We start from the raw sequence: 23,728 nt of genomic DNA, 5'->3' as shown, positions 1-23,728 counted from the left end.
GCCATCTTGAAAGGAAAGGGGTCACTCCATTAGTCTGCATGTTTTCATAAATAGAGTCATCTGGGAGAGGGCACAGCTGTCTTACTATGCATGCATTCGTGTGTGTGTGTGTGTGTGTGTGTGTGTGTGTGAGAGAGAGAGAGAGAGAGAGAGAGAGAGAGAGAGAGAGAAGCCAGCGAAAACCAAGTGTTTCATATAGCTATCTAAAATTTAATAACATGGAATCTGCCTGTGTCAAATATTACTTTATTTAACAGAATGTGATATCTCTTGATAGAGTCATAAAGTGTAGCCCTATCAAAATACAGCTGTTATTAACATTACCAACAGCTATTTTATCCTGGAGAATGTTATTGAAACCATAATGATGGACACTTTTGAAGTAAGTTGTCCCTAGCTAATTTCCAGAGGCCCCTCTCCCCCAGAGACTTCATATCACCATTTTAGCTGAGGTTTCACACACGGTAGGATGAGGGCTTTAACATGCTTTAAATAGAGTCATCTCTGGGTCACTGATAATTAAATAGGAGCTGGAGAAACAGAATAAGAAAAATGTCTAATCTCTGGCTCTGAAATAAAGAAATAGATAACGCTGGGGCAGCAGCAGTGAGACCATCGAAATCTGCAGCAGGATTCTTTTCAGCCCAGATGTCTATTTCAAACGGCCACTGAAAGTCTATGATGAACTTTAATTATGAGAGGCAGCAGATAAGAGTCTAGCTCCTTGCTTCTGGTTGTTAGGGGTGGTTTGAAGCTGCCAATCACCACCCTCTTCAAAGAGGCCCAAGATGCAGACGCTGGACAGTGAGGGAGGGGCTCTACCTGCTCTGCACATGCCCACAGAGCTGACAGACTCAAGTTAAAATGCCCTAGAGAAACGGCAGAATGCGCTGAACCAGCCTCCCACTACAGCTACCAGCAATCTCCCAATGAAGGTGCCGACATTACACAGGAACTACGAGGCCCCTCCTCTTCCTCCTTGGCAGCCTTCTGAGACTGATCTTCTCACCTCTGTTCACCTTCATACTCTCAGGGGGTTATTTGACCTGGTACCCTGTAAGCCAACAGGTGATGTGACCCTACATGTGCTTACGATAGCGTGAAGCAGGCTGTACAGGCTCTTCCAACAAAACCAGCATGGGCCCTGCAGTCAGAAACACCCATGAATCTGCAAGACCTCAACCCCCACCCTTCTTGCTGGGCTCACTCACACAAGCTATACAACCTCTCTAGAAGACGGAGACAAGATAGTTGCCACCTCCCTTTAATAGGAGGCCACTGGTCCATAACAGGATACCTGATACTGTCTTTCTCCCAATGGGAAAGCAGAGGGCCTGCAGTCAATGTTTGTCTGCTTCCTTGGTTTCCTATAAAACAACTCCCTCCGCCCTGGAAGAGAAATTCGCTGCAGAGGCCAGCTGAGAAAGAAAAATGTTAAATAATTCAGAAGCACTAACATCAAGTCTGATGTCGGTATAAAAATAGTTACAAAACACCATACTCTTCGTGTTTTTATTACAACAACCTCAGCTCCCTGGTAGAAACAGGAGTCAGGGTCTGGGCTGGGCTGGAGTTGGGCCTGGGGTGGGTGCTGGGACTTGGGAGCTTCCTAGGCTTCATTTGACCTTTCTAATGACTAATTTTTTGTGCAATAGCAGGGCAGGCATTTGCTTGTCACAGCTATATTTTAAAACTGCCTCCTGATAGGCTGGCTTATTTTTAAATCCAAAGTCTGCTCAGCTGGGCTGCTGGAAACACGGGAAAAGCTTTCTCTGCATCTGGTCTTCTGGTATGCCCTCCAAAAATTCCAGCCCTAACCCCAAAGTGCAAATTCAAAAGAGAAGACTAGGAAGGCCACTCTAAACCCAGTCTTTCACGGAGTCTAATGCCACTGAGCTATGTCATTCAGAGGAATAGTGCTGTCTCTCAAACAACAAATTCTAGGAATGAAAAGTCAATTCCAACCATCTAGATACTAAGTCCTCAGGACCACTCCAGGTTCTCTACCTACATAACCCACTAAAACCTTCCAACAACACCCATAGCAAATGTAAGACTCCTTGTTTTTATAGGTAGGGAAACTGAGGTTTGGGGAGTGAAGAGACTTCCCCCCAGAAAGTTCCATCTAGTAGGTGGGGCCTGAACTGAGACAGTCTGACTCCCAGCCCACATTCTCTCCCCCACACTGTCCACAATGGCTGAGTGTATGGTTTGAAAGGGTCTCCATGAAATATTCAGTCACCATCTCAGCTTCTGTCTGTCTCATCCAGACCCAATCTGAAAGCTTACTTGGGGCATTTTCTCTTGCAGAGGAGTGGCACAGAAAGAAACGTCCAATTTATACTTAACAAGATGGGGGAAACAGATGCTATTCTTGGCCTGCATAGACACACAAGGCAAGTCCATGGATCTCTGGAGCAGAAGGCCCTGGGGGCATTAAATGGGAAACCAGAGTCAAATGCATCTTTTCTGGAAACTAGGAGGCTACTGGGCCTATTTCATAGGAAAGAAGAAAGGGTGAGCAAGTGAAAGTAGGCTTGTGGAGGTAAAGAGAGAGAGAGAGAGAGAGAGAGAGAGAGAGAGAATATAACCCTAACCACAGCAGTTCATATCCTTACGGAAAGCATGCTCTCATCCTTCCAGTCTGACCACAAGCACTTCTTTCATTTGGAAGCTTCCCCTGCCTCTGCCAGGCACCGTGGGAATGAGAGCTCTTTCCCAAGTGCATCTGCCCCGAGCCAGGCTCTATGCTAGAAGCTCAACTGGCATTCTCTCATTTAGTCCTTAAGCTGGTCTCGTTACCACACAGTGAAGAGGAAAACACCAGATCGAAGAGTTCTGGTAACTGGCCAAGGTCACGCAAGACAGCACAGTGGTTCCCAACCTGAGAGAATCTTGTATGCTCCTCCTAGATGACATTTAACAATGTCTTGGGAAAATGTTGCCTGTCACAAGAGGTGGAGTAGGCACCAGAATCTAGTGATCCAGAGACACCATGGATTATCCTACGATGCATTAAGACATACTAGTGCAACCAAGAAATTACCCAGCCAATGGTGCCAAAGTTAAGAAAACTTCAGGCAGAGAGGGCTGAGCCAGCACTTAAATAGAGGTCAGCCTGACTCAAACTTGGGTGTTTTGAAATTTTCCCTTGGATCCTAAGAACCCCAGACTCTGATCAGACACACCTCCTCCTCTCGCCTCACACCACATGCAGTCCAAGTCTCACTCAGCAAACTCCAGCTGCTTAAGCAGTCATATTCTAGGATGGTACCCAGGTGCCCTGCTAAAGAACCCTAACAAAAGAAACCTGCACTTCTCTCTCCCTGGATCTTGGAAAAGCACATTGAGCACAATTTTCTAATCTCTGCAAGAAGTTTGTCATTGGGAGTCTGGCCCTCCTTGCTCTCCTCCAGGGATAGGAAGCATATTCCTGCCACAGTAGTCTAATGCTTAGTGAACAAGCCCCTAGCAACTGAACTGAAGGTAGCTCTCCATCCAGCCTAGCTTCCCTTGGCATCTGAAGCTCCAGAGGAATAACTGAGGATGATCCCATAGGAAGTGAGTCCTAAAGTCCTGGCTATGTGCTGCTGAGATCTGGAGTAAAGTAGTCAAGTGAAAGCCAGGCAGGCCCATACTCAAACTTGGCTCCATGCAGCAGACAATGGAGCATAGTAAGTGCTGCTGGCACAGCTGCCACACTGGCTGCGCAGTGCTGTGGCTCAGCGCACATAGGTCTAACTCTCTTCATTGGCAGAGTCTGCAGCTGAGAGCCTGGCTTTCACTCCCTGCCTCTGGTATGAACTTTGTGACACCTGCTAGCCTGTCTCTGGAGTCCATTTCTGAACAAATGAACTTAATTCCATAATGACCAGAGAGATTGAAAACTGAGATGGGTTGAGAACAACAGATCAAAGAATGACAACCATGAGAGTTACCATGGCAATGCTTTAAACCTGAAGAATTCCAAGAATGTTCTGGAAATTATAGGCAGGCCTGAATATGCACGTGTGTATGTACACATGTACATGCATGGTCCTATTTTGAGGCTATGGGGCTATCACCCAAACTCAAGTCTGTTATGAACTTTCCCATACTTCATATATATATTTGGAATCTTAAAAAAGAGTTTTAAAGGGGCCTTTAAGGGCGCAAATTAATTTTGAAAATAAGGTTCAATTCAGTAAATGAAGGTAAGTTGTCTACTCAAAGCTTTGCCTGAAAGTTCAGTGTGACCTCTGGAGATGGGAGGAATCTTGCTTCTGCCATTGGGCAAGTTTCCTGCCCCCTCCATTTCCCATAAACTAAGTAGAAACCTCCACAGGCGTGGGGGTTGGGGGGCATTTTGCTTTAGTGCCAGGTAGATTTATTTACGGACCTAGTTCTCTGGCTTACTATGGGTCAGGACTTTGGGGACAAGATGCCAGACCTCTCTGAACTGCCTTTGGAAATAAGGAACAAGAAGACCACTGTGAGAGACAGGGTTGCTGCTATAGACATTGCACTGTCCCTGCTGACCCTACAGGACCTTCTAGTAAGTTGATGGCCATTGAGGTGGCTCATCAGGAAAAGGCACGGGCTGCCTAAGTCTCATGACCTGAGTTTGATCATTGAGACCTACATGGTATATAGAGAGACTTGGCTCATAAAGACTGTCCTCCATCCATACACATGCACACATAATAAATAAATGAAAATGCAATTTTAAAAAAGACCTCACTGGGTTTGTTGTGAGAATTAAACTAGATTAGTTGCTACCTCCATGGAGATGTAATAGCATCCACAAGAGAATGAGCCAAATGGAATGAGAAACAGCCAGATCAGACACAAAAACAATCATGGCCAAATTGACCAACAACTCTGACCCGCCAGCTTCCCTAACTATTGCCCCCACTTGAAATTAGAGAAAGTGAAAGCTGCTTTCTACACACGTCTTGAAGGATGTTGGCTTCTAGTTAGCACACTTCCCTTTGCAGCAGCCTCCAATCAGAGAAGCTCGAAGCCTTTCCTGCTCTCACTGTGAAGCTGCCTACTCCCCTGCCTGCCTTTGAGGCTCTGACAAAGGCAAGTGATGGTGGCTGACTCCGTTGTTATAACAAACTCTGAATAAACAGTCTCTGCCTGCGCCTATTTGAGTAGTCTTTATTCATTTTCAGCCAATAAGGGTAATAAATAAGTAAATTACATAGCAGGCTCTGCCCTTGACCCACCCCCTTCTTTCAGATTATTCTCAACATAGCAACTAGGGTGATCTTGTTAAGACTACTAGAGCATAACATTTAACACGGTGGAAAGAAGAAAACATATAGGAGGGTTAGGGACTCGTGGAACAGTAGAGCAGGCATGGATGCAAGGTTCTTATTGCAACAGGATTGTCAGACTAAGGCTTGGCAAGAAGATGATATTACAGCAGAGACTGGGAGGTGGGCAGTTACCCACAGGAATATAAAGGGGGAAAACATCCCAGGGAAAGGAACTGCCTTGAAGCTAGAATGTCCTGATGTCCTACAAAGTAAGGAAGAGAGTGATCTGAACAGGAGACAGATGAAAAAGCTTGGTGAGAGGGCTTTGTAGGCTTTGTAAGTATCATTGAACTGACACAAGTAAGGATCCCTTGCTGAGGTCTGAGCAGAGACAGGACAGATCAGAGTTATATTTTAATGTGGGATCTAAATGTAGATATAATAATAGGATCATTCTAGTTGCTATAATGAATGACAAGAAACTTCAAGGGAGTAAGGCAAGGAGAAACCACTATCCAGATGAGAGATGAACATGGACCCAGATGGTAACAGTAAAGATAATGAAAAAAATGTCAGTTTCTGGGCCTATTTTGAAGGTGAACTATCCTGATGGTTCTACATTCAGACATGTAAACAAACAAGCAAAGAAACAGGAGTAACAAAAAGCAAGCACTGAAGGCAACTCCAGTGTTTGGGTCCTATGAAGCATAGGATGTAGTTCTCATTGGCCAAGATTTTTGGCATGTGTGTAGAAGGAGGTAACACATTTTACAAGTTGTCCCCTGATCTCCATATATGTGCCATGCATATATGTCTCTACAAGCCATACAAATAAATGCTAATACTGTTACTACTCGTGATAAAAATGAAGACATTCTTCACTCCTTTGGATTCAGTTTTCTGGAGATCATCTCAAATCTACCCCAAACTGGGAGACTGAGTTGTACTACAGAGAGGCCCTTAGATGCCAGGTCTAATAGTGCTTTTCTGTAATCCCAGCAACTTGGGATTCTGAGGCCGGAAGATCATACATACAAGGACAACATAGGAAGGTCTGTCCCAAGGAACAGACAAAACAAAATAACAAACAAAAAATACTCGTTAGTTATTTCTTGAGACTTGCTGGGGACTTGTTAAGATACAGGTCCTTGGGGTTGCAGAAATGACTCAGTGGGTAAAGTGCATGTCACACAAGCAGGACAACCAGAGTGTGACTCCCTAGCACCCACATGAAAGATGGCCATGTTGCCTCACTCCTATAGCACAAGAACTGGGAGAGGCAGAGATAGGAGGATCCCAGGAGCTCCCTGACCAGCCAGGCTAACCAAAATGGTGAGCCTCAGGTTCAGTGTTAGAATCTGTCTCAAAATAAGATGTCAGGAGATAGATAAAGACAGCCGCTGTCAATCAAACTCTGGGCTCTAAATATGTACGTAGAGATGCACATCCTCAGGTGTCCGTGCACGCTAGCATACACCACACACACCTTGCCATACACACCAATACAGATTCTTGTTCAGTGGATGGGAGAGTTGCCCTGAGAGTCTGTTTCTGACAGGCTCCCCAGAGATACACATACTGATTGATGATGGATTATCCCCTTTCTTGCTGAGCAGAGCTCTCAAACCCTGATCTTTCTATTCTTCACCTCCCCAAGTCCAGAAGTACCAGATGTGGACTGTCATAGAGCATGTGGAGTCTATCAGTGGTTTGCATCTGGACACCAGGATTGCTGTGGTCTCTGTAGTGACAGCTGCTATGTGCCAGTCAGTGGCCGTCATCACCATACCAGGGACAAACTGCATTTACAGCTGGGGCACAGTGCTCTTCAGGCTCCCTTAACATCCTTAAATGTATTCAACCTTGTGACATATTGTGGAGGAGGTAGCAATTTTATTATTAAGGTATTACTGTAGTACTTCAAAGATTATATATATATATATATATATATATATATATATATATATATATATGCTCATGTTTGGGCACAGGAAATATAGTTGAGTGACAGAGCATTTGCCTGGCATGCATGAAACCATGGGTTTGATGTTCTGTACTACCAAAGATTTAAAAAATCATATTCCTATTAATGTGTTTTCTGTATGATAGCAACAGCCAGCACACATTAAGGAAGCCTAAGGTAATCCCTAAGGAAATGAAAACAGCACAGGACCCTGTGGCTATACAAACATAACTTCCTCCAATGCTTTTGGTCTTCTCTGATACTGCTTTTATGAACAACTCCTTGAAACTGTTTTTAGATTTATTTATTTCTATTTAATGTACTTGAGCTCTTTGCTTTCAAGTATCTATGTGCACCACATGCATGGGAGTCAGAAGAGGGCTTCAGATCCTTGGGAACTGAAGTTACAGATGGTTGTGGGTCATCTCTATGGCCCCTTACCTGTAATTCTAATCTTCCTCTACTCCTGCTCTCCCCTGCCACATAGAGCAACTTATATACATTATTTTCTGACTTTAATATTAAGAAATTTTCCATGCTGTTACATTTTTCTCTCCAACATGCCATTTAGATTTGTAATTTTCCATCATAAAAATGCGCCATTATTTATCTAATTTCTGACTGTTGTTTCCAGTTCTCCACCACTATCAACAACACTGAGGTTCACGTAGCTCTGGGCTCACTGTTTATTTCTTTCACCCATTTTCTTTACTTGAAATTCCTCTGTCAAGGATGGTGTAGCACTTCAGAGCATTTGGTACATGCTGCTCATGGGACCACAGGAGCAAGAGGCCAACTTAGGTTCCCCTAGACTGAAAGGAGTTTGATTGAAGGTGTTTTCATCATCTCTGTGTTGGGAGTTGTAGAGACTTGCCATGGATACCAGGTTATCAGACTTTTGTGCCAGGCGCTTTTACTGGGACAAGTTATCTTGCCTGCCAAGGACTTCTGAACAAATTGTACTCGTCAACAAGAAAATCCCCAAACCCTTCAAACTTCAGAGCCTTCAGACCCTTCCACAAGGTCAAGTCTCCAGCACGACATTGGAAGGTTACTACTGTGAGATGTGCATTTGATGTGCTGAAAGAGATGAGCCATCCTCTCTTCCACCTGGGGAATCCAGAAGAGGCCTTGCAAATTTGAGGGAATTATGCAGGAATGGTTAATGGGCATAGCCCAGGAGAGAACAGAAAAAGAGCAGAAGTAGCCCAAAGGCCTATCCTGACAGCTCCAGGCAAAGCAAGGCCTTTTCCACCATGCAGAATGCAGCTGTTAGAGAGAACAGAACGGGAGGAGGGAGAATGCTGACTCTCCCACTGAGATGCCCCAGTTTGCCAGTGGCAGGGCAGAGGGTGGAGCAAGAAGCCTTGATTATCATATTCTAGTCCCATGGATTTAGTGAATTAGGTCACTCACCTCTTACATAAATTACCCAATATGGAATCCTTTCTGCTTCTTTGAAAAGGGGATGAAATGAACGGTTAATGAAGCTCTACTCTTGTGTGTCATTCCTCAAACTTGGCTGTATAGCTCTGCTGGCTCCCTCGTCTCTCTTTCTCTTACACACACACACACACACAGAGAGAGAGAGAGAGAGAGAGAGAGAGAGAGACAGAGACAGAGACACAGACAGAGACAGAGAGACAGAGAGAAGAAGGGAGAGAGAGACAGACACAGAGACAGAGAGATATAAAGAGACAGAGAGAGAAAGAGAGACAGAGAGAAAGAGAGAACATTTATGGGGAAAGATACTGGTCTTTAGTAAGAACACTTCAGGAGAGACTACTGCAGGGATGGGGTTAGAAATTCCTATTGAGTTCTGCAATGATACTGGAAACTAAAGCTAGCACTGAATAGGTACTTGGAGGAGCAGAGAGAGAATCTTATGGTTTTGTAGGTGTAAGGAGCAAAGAGACAGTTGATACTGAACCAAGGTGAACTGCTCACGTTACTCCAGAGATCCCTGGCTTTCTGCTTCTACAGGTACCATCATTATCTGAGGTCCTCCTAGAGTCAGGCTTGTATAACCTTGCAAAAATCAGCATCTTAAAACCCTCTTAAGTCTCAGAGCCTCCCACCTGCACATGTGCCCACCACTGAAGTGCTCTGACAGGCTTCAGAAGCAGGTCGCAGAACCCAGAGCTGAGCAGATGGGAGAATAAGAAGAAATCTGCCAATGCCAGAAGCCACCATTGGCACAAAGGATGATGACCAAAAGATACTACACAAGTACCACACAAACCCTTTGGAGAAAGAGACTTCAACTTTCCATTTCATTACTGAAAAGAGGGTGGACTCAGACTTCTAAGGACTGTGTTTAAATGCATACAGCTACCAAGTGACAAGTGTTGGTAATTCTCCAGTCTTGCCAGGCCCTCCAAGGCATTTCAAAAAACACACAGCACAGGGGATAGCCATCATCAATAAAAGGAAAAGGAACTCAGAACTTAGCTATACCTCAATAAACTCCTGTTTTTTCTTTCTTTCTTTCTTTCTGTCTTTCTTTCTCTCTTTCTTTCTTTCTTTCTTTCTCTCTCTCTTTTTTTTTTTTTTTTTTTGTTTGTTTGCCTACTGTGGTACTGAGGATTGAACTCAGGCCCTTGCAATGCCAGGCAAATCCGTCCACTTCAGAGCTAAAAGTCAATAAATCGCTTTTCAGGTTCTGGGAATTATCATGTTGATTCAGCAGTAACAGGGACTCCTAAGCTTGTCATAAACGATCTTTCCCAATAACCACGCTAAGAACCCTGCCAACTTCTCAATATTATTCCCATTTGATGAACTGGGAAACTAAGGCATGCAGACATTAAGTAGCTTGTCAAGGTCCTAGAGAGAGAAGGTATTGAAGCTGGGAGTGGTAGGTGGTGCCCAACTCAGTGCTGCTTTCAGATGGCAGAGGATAGAGCTTGGGCAGTTGTTCAAGGCTGCAGTGAGGGCACTGTTCTCAAGTCCTAGGTACTTTCTGGAAGGTGGCTCCACATGAGCCTCACAGCCACTTAGCAGCTAAAGACTACGTTTTAGTTAGGGGACCCTTGGGTTTTAATCAGTCAACCCTGCAAACAAGGCGCTCTAGCTTTATTTATTCCTTGAGAGGGAGGAGCAGCAAGGGCGGGAGCAGGCAAGTAGCTTACACAGCATTTCAGTGCTAAGCACTGCTAGGAAGCTCCTAAACACAATGGTGCAGGCAGAAGACTGCTTTCTACTCTGCACCAGAGACAGATGGGGACCACAGTCAGCTGCATCTCTACCAGGTTAAGCTCTGTCAATCACAAGCCTGTCCGGTCAGGATCCCAGACCCACAAGACATCTACTTTCCTCTGGAGAATAAAGATCCTACAAATCTCCAGGGAACATCATGCGTGTCTGCATTCTAGACAGTGCACACATTGGACCCTGATGTTGTCCACTGCATCTTTACATGCTTGGGCTAAGGTGAGCACCGGCTCCTCACTGACATGAGATGTAAGGTTGATTTAGTGCACTTTCTATTATTTATATATGAGGACGGAGAGGTACAGAAGGTTTGCCCAAGGTTTCCATGCTGGGAAGGGGATGGCTCAGGGTCTGAACACCAGTTCTTCTGAACACAGTCTCCAAAGTTGATGTTCTTTTCAATACCCTATCCTGACACTCATCCAAGTCACCATAGTCTTTCTTTTGCCTTTCTCTGTCTTCCTCCTCCCTTCCTTTTCTTTCTCTTTCTTTCCTCCCTCTCCCCCTACCCCCCCGTGTGTGTGTGTGTGTGTGTGTGTGTGTGTGTGTGTGTGTGATCTATAATCCTAGCACTTAGGAGGCTGAGGCAGGAAGGCAAGATTAATACTAGCCTGAACTACAGAGCAAGTTCTAGGCCAGCCTAGGGACCCCAGCAGCCATGTACAAAGCTGGGTGTAGCACTTGCCTCCTCTCCCAGTGCTGGGGTGGTAGAAGCAGGAGAATCCCTGAAGCTATACAGGAACCCTGATTCAAAATAAATAAATAAATAAAAAATAAAGGGAAGAAAGGTAGTTCAGGAGAATGGAAAAGAAAAAGGAATAAAAAATAAAAACAACATTTCATCTTTGTAAACTATGCTACTGTCCAGTCCATTCCTTACCAACCCACCCCAACTAATAAATACAACTACAGTGAACATTTTTAATTCTTAAAACTTCTCTGCCTGTCTCTGAATATTTTCGTTGGCTACATTCCTAGAATTGGAATACTGGACTAAAGGGAGTAAGTGTTTCTAAGACTACCGACAGTTACTGCCAAATTGCTTTCCTAAAAGGGTATATTAATTTGCATTTCCACCAGCAGGGAAGGAGAGTACCTGTCTCCCATCATCCTCTCCAGGATCCAGCATTGTCTTAAAAATAATCTTGGCTAATAAGAAAAGTGATAAATGATAGTAAGAGTTTTCAAAGAGGCACAGGATGCTAATCCTACAACATATAGGTACCACAGCCAGGATCTGAATTCATTGTTCGCTGTGACTCGAGTGGGCTCCCTAACTAATACCCCGAAGTGCTGGGCCATAGATTGGGCTACTCAGTACTCCTCATGTGACAGCCAGTCTGAAGAAGTTTTATATTTAAGTTCTATGATGGCAAGGATTTTCATGTTATTCTTGGATTATCCTCTCCCCCCACCCCCCAGTCATCTAACATGGTGCTTCCTCTGAGTACTTTCCACAACGATGGAAGCGCTCTATGACTACAAGGATCTATTATGGTAGCCACTCTCCGCACGTGGCTTTCAAACCCTTAAAAAATGCCTTCAGTGACCGAGGAAATGAGTGTCTTAGTTACACTGCATTTTAGTTAAATTTAACTTCAGATGTCACTAGTGACTACTGAGTTACAGTGTGTGGCTCTGTGCTATCTCTCGAACCACAATACATGTTACTGAGGAAAGAACTCAGTCTCCCAACTCCACCTGCCACTACCATATTTCCATCAGGGCAAGGGTTGGCCTTTTACCCCCCTCAACTCTGTGTGGCCATTTATTCTCTCAAATGGAGGGCTAATGCTGCTTATCGGTCATGTGGGGTGATGTAGGGATCAGCTAATTAATGTTTGCAAAGAGCTGCATTACTAACTGGTTCTCGGAATAATTGCACCTTAATAAAACGTTTAAACAACCCATTCTCATCCAGAGGCCAGCGAAGGGCTGGGTTTATTTAGTTAAATGCTGGTTTCCCTGACTCATCCTGAACTGGGTCCTTTCACTGTGGACCTTCTCAAAACAAACCTCTTTCTTTGGGACCCTGCTACCAATCAGCAGATACTGAAATGGGCCTTCATGGTGGAGCTGATATCACAAGTTTGACGAGTAAATTAATAATACAAACAAGATTGGGGAGGGTGGATATTTAACCAACTTGAACAAATTGCTTTTAAGCTCTTAAGCACTTTAATTGCTTACATGATAATGATGCAAATTTGTAAATGTCTTGATCTACTCCCAAAGTTGGCCCAGAAAGAAAAAAAAAATTAAAAAAACAAAAAAACAAAAGGAGAACTCTTCTAGAGACAAGCACTTTGTTAAGTGATGAGTTTTGATTATGTGTTATTCTGTAAAGGTTTAAGGCTGCCATTCTATGGAACAGAGGCCTTAAGGACTGAAGAGATCTACTACCAAATGTTAGTCCCAGGCATGTGATGCTGGGAAAACAGCTTCTCCCTCCCAAGCTCCCTCATCTGGGACAGATGCCAAAGACACTTGAAAGGTCTTCCCTTGGTTCTTGTCCCTGTCTTTCACTCCTTCACAGAGTAGAAGGGTTCACCATACCCTTCTAGCTGTGTCTGTAGAAATGAAGATACTCAAGACCCAAAAGGAGAGAATAGTGCACTCTTTAATAATGCAAGCCCCCAAATCCAAGACAGCTAGGATTTCTTGGTGTCTAGGGATCATTTAGAACATTGTCATGTTCTCAAAGAACGTCAGAAAAGAAGGAGCTTGGAAATGCACCCTTCAGTAGGGACTGTGGACACAAAGTCTAAAATCCAGCAACAAACTGGTTATAAATGCAGGTTCTTGAGTCCTCCAGTCCACTCAAGCAGAATACGCTCCTAAACAGGATTCTCCTTTAGGTGTAGACACATATTCAACTCCTAGCAACGCTGGTTTCCAGGACCTCAAGTCTACTCTCCTCTCCAAAGGAAATTTCAGAGAGAGGAAAACTGACTCTAGGAATTAGTGTAATATATGCAAAGCTCCAACCCTTTTGTTTGTCTTCTGGAGGGTTTGAAGACCAAAATTTCAGAAACCAACAGTTATTTCACAGCAAGAAAAAAAAAAAAAAACTGTTTTAGAGAAAAAATAGACCTTTTTTTCAGAGGGAAAAACAAAAACAAAAAACTGTTGTTTTTAGAGAAGATCTCTCTACAGAGCCCACGTTAGCCTTGAATTCACTAGGTAGGCCAGGCCAGCCTTGAACTCTTGACCTTTAAAGTACTGAGATTGCAGGTATATGCCTCCTGACCCAGCAGAAACTAATTTTTCGTTTTGAAGCCTGACTTCCATAGCATGTTAATGGTTAAGTGATTGCACGTGATGCCCTCTGATGCTCCAGCATCTGTGGAAACTCCACAGAGCCAGCACAGGACAAATGGGGAAAGAAGTGGGCAGTGGCCACTGCTCTCCAGATGGCTTCACTTGGGGCCTGTTTTTTGCCTGTTTTGCAAACAAAGGGAAAGCGGGGATTTGATGCTGAGACAAGCCAGATAACAGATACATTCTCTCACATCCCTATGTGAAACCAGAGTGTCACGGGCATCAAAGGCAGCATCTAAACCTTGTTTGAAGTCAGAGGCAGTGACCAGCAGAGCCACTCCATGTAAGGCGACAAGCCCTCATTCAACAACCCTCAGGTGACCTTTTTACTGGCTCTAAGGGAACTCCTGATTTATCCCGCTGAGGATAAGGACACCTTGGAAATGGGAGGCTTCTCCTACTAGTTCCACAGAATTCTCTGTCACACGACAACTCATCTAACCACAGGGAATAAATCTTTTCTGGGTCACAGAAAGGCAACCCGGGAAGGAGCAAGCCTGACAAATGCACCCTTTGATTGAAGTGGATCACATACTAAGGGGACAAGATACCCAACTGTTTTTGCTTTTGAAATAGCAAGTAGCTACAGGGAGTGATTTATTTACTGTTGTCCTGGGATAGTGACGAAAACAAGGAGTTGGTTTTCAGTGCAATGACATTTAGCAGGTGGGGCCACCATGCTTCTCTGACAACACCTTCCCTCTCTACTGTCTTCTCCTAAGCCCTCCTAGGTCAATGGGAGACCTCTGAGCCAAGGAGAAGAAGGAAAGTGTGGATCTACCCTCTCAGCAAGTGCTGGAAGATCTGCTCTCTTATCCAGGGAACTGTTTGTCATTTATCATGAAGCCAACCCCACCCACAAGGCTGAGGAACATATTTACATATTTCAACTCCACTGCTGGCTGAAGCATCAGAGAAAGTGATTCCAAGACAGCCAGGGAAGAAAAATATTCTCGGAGAAAAAAAAAAAAAAGAAAGATTTTCCTATCAGTTCAGCAAAACATTGCAAAGTTATTCGGATTCCTTTTATGAGGTTTGCTTGTCACCTCTACCCTCCCCCACCACTTCAGTTCCCCAGCTTAAAGGGGACTGGAAAGTAAACAGATTCTGGTTAAAAAGATGTAGACAACACAGTTTATCCTTCTGCTTCTCAAATGTGACAGTCTTGGTACAGCACATGCCTTTGACTCTACAACCCTACTTTCTAGGAATCTGTCTTAAGGAAATGCTAAAATTCTGTGAAATGTACAAAGTTGACTGCTGTATTTATGTTACAGTAAAACACTAAAGGTAAACAAGAAATCAAAAAGTGTGGACTCGCTAAATAAAAGCATGTTATATTAAAACATCTGGGCTCTATACTGCCATTGAAACTGTTGCTGTGGGTGGGGGTGGGGGAGTTAAAACAGGATAGATATATATGCTTTATAACTAAATATAAACAAGCATTCCAAATGTTATATGATCTCACTTTTTCTATACTCATAAAGTCTCAAGATGCAACCTCAACAGCAATTAAATTTGTTTTGATTTTGTTTTTTCTCTGTTGTCTGAACTGCTTCAGTGATAACATTTTACCTAGGTAATCTGAGTAAATAGAGAAAAAGAATGACAAAGTAATACATACATAAACCCACACAGTACACACCGTATATGTATATGTGTGGACATGCATATACACATATACATACATAAACCCACACAGTACACACCGTATATGTATGTGTGGGGACATGCATATACACATATGCACATCTGTATTTACAAGTTTTATTAAACCCTTTCCTATGGAAAGTTGTTAGGTTTGGGACTCTGTATTGCTTAGCTGCCTGGGATCTAGGGGATGTTGCTTCCAAGTGGCTCCTACAGCTGTCTGTCAGAGCAAAGTGGATGAAGCGGTTCAGCTCTCGGTTACAATAAACTTGTGTGATAAACTAAGTAAGGAGTCAGGTAAAAATTGGCCCCTTGGACCTAAAATTGACTTTGATTTACCCAGCTAGGCTTTTCGAATCAAATCTGCAAGGGGGTGATGTAAACCCCACTGTTTCTTTGTCACTGTTTCCATAGATAGATGGATGTGGGAGAATATTCTGGGATGGGGGCATCTGAATACGAGCTGGATGAGAGCTGGGCCTGAGTGGAGCAGCTGTCAGAATAGGAGCAGCAGGCAGATAAGGGCTTAGATGAGCATTTGCACGACTGTGCTCACCCGATCTCCTTTTCCTCCAACCTCCATCCCAGTTACAGGGAATAAAGGAGCATCTTACATGGAGCCCCTCATTTGTGTTGTCCAGCAATCTTTTGCTTAAATTCCTGATCACCTCTTTCCCCAGAGTTGTAACTTCTGATCTGAAAATACCAGGTTATATAATATGCCAATCTGCACAAGCATGTAATTCTGTCAGAAAAAGGGACCCAGTGAAGCACAAATTCTAACAAAACTGGAAATGACTTTTCTAAGAAAAGAGAAGATATTTCTGTTCCAAGCACTTGAAGCTGGTTTAAAATAGACTTTGGATGCAATGTTGCTGGTTCTCTGGACGATGTTGATTTATTTCCATGCCTAACCTCGCCCAACAAATGTAGAACATTGGAGAAAGTTGAAAGAAACGGGACAGAATCATCATCATCGGTGACATTTGCCAGAGGTTTTAATGGGTGCCAGTGCTTTCTTGCAGAACGGTAAAGTAGATGGCACTATCACATTTTGCAGGAGAGAGAAGTGATCCCCCCGAAACAACCTGCCTAAGAACGGAACAGTCACAAGCCCCCAAAACTGTAAGTCCCATTCCCATTAACAAGCTCCCACAAAAGCCTGAAGGGATTTTACTAAAAAGAATTCAACTCTATTGAAAGTTACTCTACCCAATACCTACCCTCCTGCTAGAACATCTGCTCACTGCTTATCATTCCAGAACCTTCTATTTGCTGTACTCTCAGAGTGCCTCCTTAAACTGAGCACTGGTTGTGGCCTCACCCCCACCCCAATCACGGGGCAAAGACTGACTCTTTCCTTCACAGGGTGGTTTAATGTGTAATGCCCAAAGCCTACTTCTATCCAGAGAAGACTTGATTAAAAGCAGGACTGGACTGGCAACCCAAGAACAAGAGAAATCTCTAGAGAGTGGAATCTCACCATCCCTGACAACCTTCTCCAACAGAGAACATAGGAATTTCACAATCTATCCTGCCTCTTGCCCCCGACTCACTTCAATACCCATTCCAGGAGGAAAAGCTGCTATAGAATCAGCTATAGCTGTATACCACCCCCACCCCCACACACACACATTCTCTAAACATTCACAAGAGCCTACCATTGACAGCGGAGAAGCAGGACAGACCCAGTCCCACTAGGAGAAAGGGTTTCCTTGTCACCCTCACCAAAGAAAACAGATTCTTTTACAGTAGTCGTACAGCTAGCTCCTAGAAATAGAAAAACCACTGCTTTCAGGCTACAGTCTGGCCTGGTCAGAAACCCCTCCACTCCTCTCTAACACACACACACACACACACACACACACACACACACACACACACACACACACACACGAGAGAGAGAGAGAGAGAGAGAGAGAGAGAGAGAGAGAGAGAGAGAGAGAGAGAGAGAGAGATCTTGCTCTCACTACCACCACCTGTGAAAACAGTCTTCGTAACTTTAGCATTTAGAGAAGCCCGGAAAGTATAGCTACAGGCAGCCAGGAGCGCGCCCAGGGTCTAAAAGAAAGTGGCCAGGCATTGGAAAAGAGGGGTAAGTGCTGGAGACCCCAACTGGGAAGCATTCCTGGTCGGAACTTGGCGGCCACAGCTCCAGTTTCGGTGATCAGGCCCCGCCCACTCTGTTGCCCCTCAAACGCCGAGCACTGTTCAGGCCACCAAAAAAGCCCAAGGCCCAGGGCGCCCAGCCCAGGTTGACCGGAAAGCTGGAGGGGGCCGCAGCCAACCCTGGAAACCCCATCCCGGAGGCTTCTAGAGGTTGATGGAGAGGCGAGTCAATCACGTGGAGCCAGCAGCAGGGCTGGGAAGCGAAGTGTTGGGCCCCAAGAGCTGGGAAACAGGTTGCTGCCAAGCCCATCCCCTCCCCCAAGCCAACCGGCCGAGAACGGATTCCCGCCGTGCCCCGGGAGCGAACCCGGCTGCCTCCGGGGTGCACTTCTTCCCCAGCCCCAGCGGCTGGACAGAGCCGCTACGGCAACCCAAGCGAAGGCGCCTTCAGCAAGGTCAAGACGCGGCTGGTCGGCACTTGGGGATTTTTTCCCAGTCCAGCACTGGCTTTGCAATCGCATTGTTAAGGATCATGGCAGAGGCAGGAAATCCGAACAGCCCCACAGGTCTGCGCGGGGGAGGATTTATTTTACAGCGCCGAACACACTCAGACAGACCCGGGATTTCAGGGGGGGAGGGGATGCGGAGTTTCAGGACGCCGGAATGTGGCAAAAACAAAACCCTCCCCACCCAAGCACGCTATCATCTGACTTGGGGGAGGGAGTTCAGGGCCACCAAGCCCCAGACTTCAGCGTTCCTCAGGGTTCTTTCTGCCAGGACTGGGATAGCTTTTCCCTCTACAGGCGAAAAACAAGATTTAAAAACACTCCACTACTGTGGCTCTCTATCAAAGCCCATCAACGTGCGACAGGCTGCGGCAGCGAATGGAGGCAGCGAGATGGGGGAAAGGGGGGAGGGGGGTTGGGAATGAGCACAGTTGAAACCAAACTGTTTTCAGTCCTGGAGGGAGGCGAGGGAACAGAAGCCATATCGGACACCCATTCCCATCGCATCTGCAATAGGTATATAAATTGTTGCTGCCCCCCAACCCCCGTAGTGGCCAGTACTCTACTTCCTAACCCACCCCAAACACCTTAAACCTGGGCCTGGATGCCTGGGGCCCCTAGGCATTTCTAAAAGGGACTGAAGGCAGATTTCTAAACAGGTGAAGGACGCTGGGTTTTAAGACAGGGAGGGGCCAAGAAAAGAGTCTTGGGGTGCTTAAAATACCGATTTTTCTAAAACTACGTTCCCTGGAAGGCCATCCAACACCCCCAACACCTGAATCTCAGGGCTCCACGGACTCAAATCCGAGTTCTGACCCGCTCCTCTTCACAGATTAATCTTGAATCTCCACCCACTCAGTCCCTGCTTCGGTAACCGGCTCCTTGGGGGATAGAGCTTTAGCATCCAAAGCCCATCTCAGAAATGGGCATCTCGGTACAAGGTGCCCAGCTCCCCATTCCCCAAGTGGGTCTCCCAGGTACTTACAGTCCCCAAGCAGTAAAACTTTCAGGGTTGTCTTTCAAGAACCGGGTGCTTGCAATACAGATCTGGGAGATCACTGAGGCAGCTTATATAATTGCCCGCGATACTGTTCAGCAGATATCCTCCGTGCACGGCCGCACAGCTCAGCACATGGACACCCTCTGGCCCCGGCGCTGGGGATCGTGAGCATGCCCCACCAGCGCCTTCTACAAAGCAGCAGGGTGATCTCCAGGGCTAATCAAACGCCAATAGTGCGTTCAGATTCCCGCAAAACCCAGGCTGATTCTGTGTCCTTATAACTGTGTTGGTGGCTTACGGTTAACTGCATGTGTACAAACCTTCTCTCCAGGGTTGTGTTGTATGTGTGTGTGGGGCGGGGGTGGAGGTGGCGACTGGATAGGGAACTGGTGCAGGTCTGAGGAGGTTTCTACATCTAACCTGAGCAAAACTCTTATCAACACAGACCCAAGAGCACAAATCGTCTTAACGTCTCCTGCTGAAAGGAATACCAAATTCCAAAGTTGGAGACCACGCAATTGAATTTCCAGTACTTTCCAACCTGGCCTAGGCGGGGGGTAGGGCATAGAAGAAGAGGGCAGTGGCCAGAGGAACCCAACTACGGACCCGCCAAGAAGCGCTGACCATTCAAACCACCCTTCACCCCCCCCCGCCCCCAACCCTGATAGTTATTGGGATATTCCTGGGTTACATGTGGAGACACACACACACATACACACACACACACACACACACACGCAGTGACACCACCTTCTTCCGCTTCTCCAATGCAAAGACTGCATTTTTAATTCACTAGGAAAATGACTAAGGAGCCCAGAGATCGCATTTCAATACACAGCATATTTCCCGAAGCTTGAGGTGTAAGTAGTCACACACTCACAGCCCTGCACCCCCAGAGAGTCCTTCCGGCGCCTGCAGTCCTCAACTCAGTTCCGAGACAAACCGAACGAGAAACGACGCGACCGGCGAGGATAGGCAGGAGCCAGGCGGGTTGCAGAGGGCGTGCGGCTTGAGGGTCGCGTCCCCGGGTTCCGGGCTCCAACCGCAGCGCGCATCGGGGCCGCTGCAGCCGGCTCTCGCCCCGCAGGGCAGGCTGCAGCGCGGGAGCCCGGCGCCGCCTCGTGGGCTCCTCCAGCGCCCGCCGGGAGTCTGGGGCGGGCGAGTCTGCAGAGGGGCTGCGGGAGACTGGGCCGTGGCAGGGAAGGGGAGCCCGGCGTAGCACACGAACCTGGATTGAGCTAACCTCCATCCCACCCGCGGTCCAGAGTCTGGGGCCGGCTCCCACCGCTCCGCTCTCCCCCAACACTGGTTCCCAGGCTCCAGTCCGCGGCTGACTCCCCGGGCTGAGGTGGCGGAGGCTCTGGGCTCCAGGCTCCTTGCCTTGTCGGCAACCTGGACGCCCCGCTCTCCTTCTCTTCCTCCCTCCCTCCCCAGTGCGGAGCAGGGAAGCAGGCTAGCATCTCCCGGAGCCCTCAGCAAGATGCTTGAGCTGCCCGGACCTGCGAGTGCAGAGAGGGGCGACAGAGCTGGCGAGCCTCCGCCGTGGTCCCCAAGGCGCTTTTTCCGTAGAGCTGATCACGCCGCCTTACCGTGGCTGCAGGCTGCCACCGCCGAGGAAGCGGGGACGAGGACGGCGGGGAGGTGAGGCACTGCGCCGCTGGTTCCGCCGCTCCGCGAGTTGGATAGAGGCGCCCAAGACGGAGCAGGTCCAGGTTCTGAGCTCAGCTCCGGCGAGACCAACAATAGCTCCCGCGGGGAGCGGAGCCCCAGCGAGCCTCCAGCCGCGCGCGCACGCCGGGCTCCGGCTCCCGGCCGCTCCCGGCCGGCGTTCCTGCCAGCACTGCTGCCCCACATGTAACAGCTGCAATCCCGAGGCTTCTGGGGGGTTGGGGCGGGGGTGCGCGCGCGGGTGTGTGTGAGTGTGTGTGTTTAATAGCTTCCCTCCTCTTCTTCCCCTCCCTGCCTGCTCGCCTGCCTGCCTGCCTGCCTTCGTCCCCCACCCTCGCTCTCTTACACACAGGGCGAGCTAGCGAGCGAGACACACTCGCGCACACACGCACACACACGCAGGTTACTTGAATGGGAGGCGGGAGCCAATCCTACGAGGCCGGCCGAGCCGCGCTTGGAACAGGGCTGCACCACGGCGCCGGGGGGCGCCACACAGGTGATGCGCCCCCTTCTCCCGTGGCCACTCGGCCTCCTATCCGCTCACTCATCTCTGTTGTGTGCCATGCCTTCTCTTATCTCTGTCCTCCCTTTCTCTGAGCTGCTTTCTCCGTCTCCTCATCTCATTTTTCTTTCTGGAATTCTCACAGCGCTTCGGTATTTTATTCCGATTCCTCTTTGACCCTCCCTTCTCGCGTTCCTTACAACCTTTAGAAAACTTTCTCCTTCCCTGCCCCTACTTTTCTCTACTTCCTCCCCTCTTATCTTTTGTTTTCACCCCCCACCCCGGGGCTGTGTGTTAGTATGTTGTGTAGCCCGGGCTCCTCTCTCTCATCACACCTCTCTTGGAGTTATTGGCCTCGCTCCTTCCCTAACCCCTTGGAATGCTTTTCCACACCTCCAACACTTTTCTCAGGTTGGTTTTGCCAGTTGCAGCTGCAGCTCGGCCAGAGGTAATTAACAGTTTCTTCCTTGGGCATGCAAGATGCCTTAAAGAAAGGCCTTTCTTCCTCGGACAACTTCCCCAAAACCATGGTAACAGCTACTGAGTCGTGATGGCAATCACTGGGGAAAAGGAGGGAGGACGACAGTGAATACAGTCCAAGAAATTTCTGCTCTTCATGAGTCTGGATCGTAATTCCCAGCACATTACCAAAAGAAGGGCATTTGTGATGAGAGACCGATTGAACTCAGAGGCTTTTTGGAGAAACTAAAGGAATTCCCTCCAGACACCTGCTTCATGCTCCCTTCGCTCAGCCTCAATTTCTCACCTATAAAACAGGTTCTAGCCACCTCATTAGAGAGAACAATGGACAGAAAGTGCTGAGGTGCATAGAGAGTACTCAGGGGTTCGATCCTTCTCCATCTTCTGCTACCTTTATAAAAAGTGCTTCAGGATGGATAGGTGAGGGGTACTGATTCCCAACCATTGTGAAAGGAAAGCTAGGCTATTTAAACAACAACAACAAAAGGCGACTATGTCTTCTGGAGACCCTGTGCTGATTACAAAGCCACTGCAGTTTATAAATAAACTTGGGGGACTAGGTGCCTCTTAGTATATCCTCACTTCAGCATGCAAAAAATGGGGACAGTGTGGGTAGACTGCCTTAAAATCAGTCCAATCTATTTTTAAAATCCTCATGATGAGTGAACACTGACCCGTGACAAAGCCTTTGAGACTAACTAAAATGCCAAGCCTTTGGGTGGCATTTATCAACTATGTGTCCTTACTACAAACATCAAATGCTGACTGCCATCATGAGAATGGCAGTCACATTCTGTCCTTCAACAAGTATCGGTTGACCACTTAGTCTTGGCAGGTGTGTAATGGGCTCTGGCTGCCTAGGTATGAAGCCAATCATTACTGCCTTCTGGTCTTCAGTGTCCTAGACATGTCTCATTAAAACATTAATGAGAAAAAAGAACACACAGACACACACACGCACACACACACGAGAGAGAGAGAGAGAGAGAGAGAGAGAGAGAGAGAGAGAGAGAGAGAGAGAGAAAGAGATTTTGTGGCACTTGCAGACTTTAAAAACATGAGGTGGGGATAATAAGGAATGCTTGAGAGTGAAAACTTTGGAAATTACCTTCAGCTTCTGCACCTTCTTCAAGTGGTAAGAAAGCAGACCTGAAGTTGAGAGCAGTGGGTGTTGATGAGAAATAAGATATCCAAACAGTCTCAAAGTATTTCCATACAAGATGTAGATCATTTCAAAGGAGACAATAATAGCTTTAGACCAGAAAATTCTGTCATACTCCGCCTTCATCGAAACATTAACGTCAACATGGTAGGGACAGTGACAGGCCCCATGTGCCCCCTGGTGTGGTGCACAGCGAAGGACATAATGCCATCCATGTCTGTGGTATCTCTGCAAGAAACAAGTAACCGAATCTAATCATTGAGCTGTATCGGACAACTCCAAACTGAGGGTCATTCCATGTAAGTGCTGAAAGCTATTCAAGAGTAGCAAAGTCCTGACAGAGGCTCCAGGGTTTCAGATAAAGGAACAGCTTAGATATGACAATAAATGTGACATGTGAGCCTGACTAGAGCATTAGTGGGGGAATTGGCAAAGGTTAAAGAAAATTTATATCATATAATAATACATCCATGCTAATTTCTAGTTTGGGTGGTTAGAGAGGATACTCTCCACCCCACCCCACCCCCATTTAAATAATCAACATGCCTCTGAAATGTTTAGAAGTTCAAAAAGAAAGAAGCGGCAGGGTCAATCCTTGCCTTTAAAAAGAGACACAGTGTAGAAGGTGTGATGCCAGGAAGGTGCAGTGTGAGCCTGCACCCTGGCTTAGGGGGCAGGAGGAAGCTTTCTGCAGGAGTTGCTTCTCAGGGCAGGCTGGAGCTTGAAGGGGGAGGGGCTGTGTTCTCAGCCCAGAACAGTATGGGACATTGGTAAATGCATGAGGTGCCCACAGAAGCACAAGAGAACCTGTAGGCCACAACTGGATCAAGTTTAGAGCAGTAGGTGTGGTTAGAAGATGAAGGGGTCTGAAGGAAGCATGGGAGCAAGCTACTGATGGTTCATAGCTT

The 23,728-nt window shown here is 46.7% G+C and overlaps 1 protein-coding gene across 14 annotated transcripts in view; it reads right to left on the bottom strand.

Moving 5' to 3' along the window:
* Tenm4 (teneurin transmembrane protein 4) overlaps positions 1 to 23,728 on the bottom strand; it is a 1,520,543-nt gene that overhangs the window by 675,822 nt on the left and 820,993 nt on the right. For 7 of the 14 annotated variants that reach the window (XM_076938085.1, XM_076938034.1, XM_076938069.1 and 4 more), the window contains exon 1: positions 20,598 to 21,047. The exons of 1 other annotated variant lie outside the window; for it this stretch is intronic. The gene's annotated coding sequence lies outside the window, so the exon portion shown is untranslated. Of the gene's footprint in view, positions 1 to 18,993; positions 19,293 to 20,597; positions 21,049 to 23,728 lie in introns of those variants that run through there. 6 more of the 14 variants (XM_076938073.1, XM_076938080.1, XM_076938114.1 and 3 more) reach the window with 3 other exon arrangements.

The sequence above is a fragment of the Arvicanthis niloticus genome, chromosome 1 (assembly GCF_011762505.2).
Source record: "Arvicanthis niloticus isolate mArvNil1 chromosome 1, mArvNil1.pat.X, whole genome shotgun sequence".
Lineage (NCBI taxonomy): Eukaryota > Metazoa > Chordata > Mammalia > Rodentia > Muridae > Arvicanthis > Arvicanthis niloticus.
This window is presented reverse-complemented; position numbering and strand designations above follow the sequence as displayed.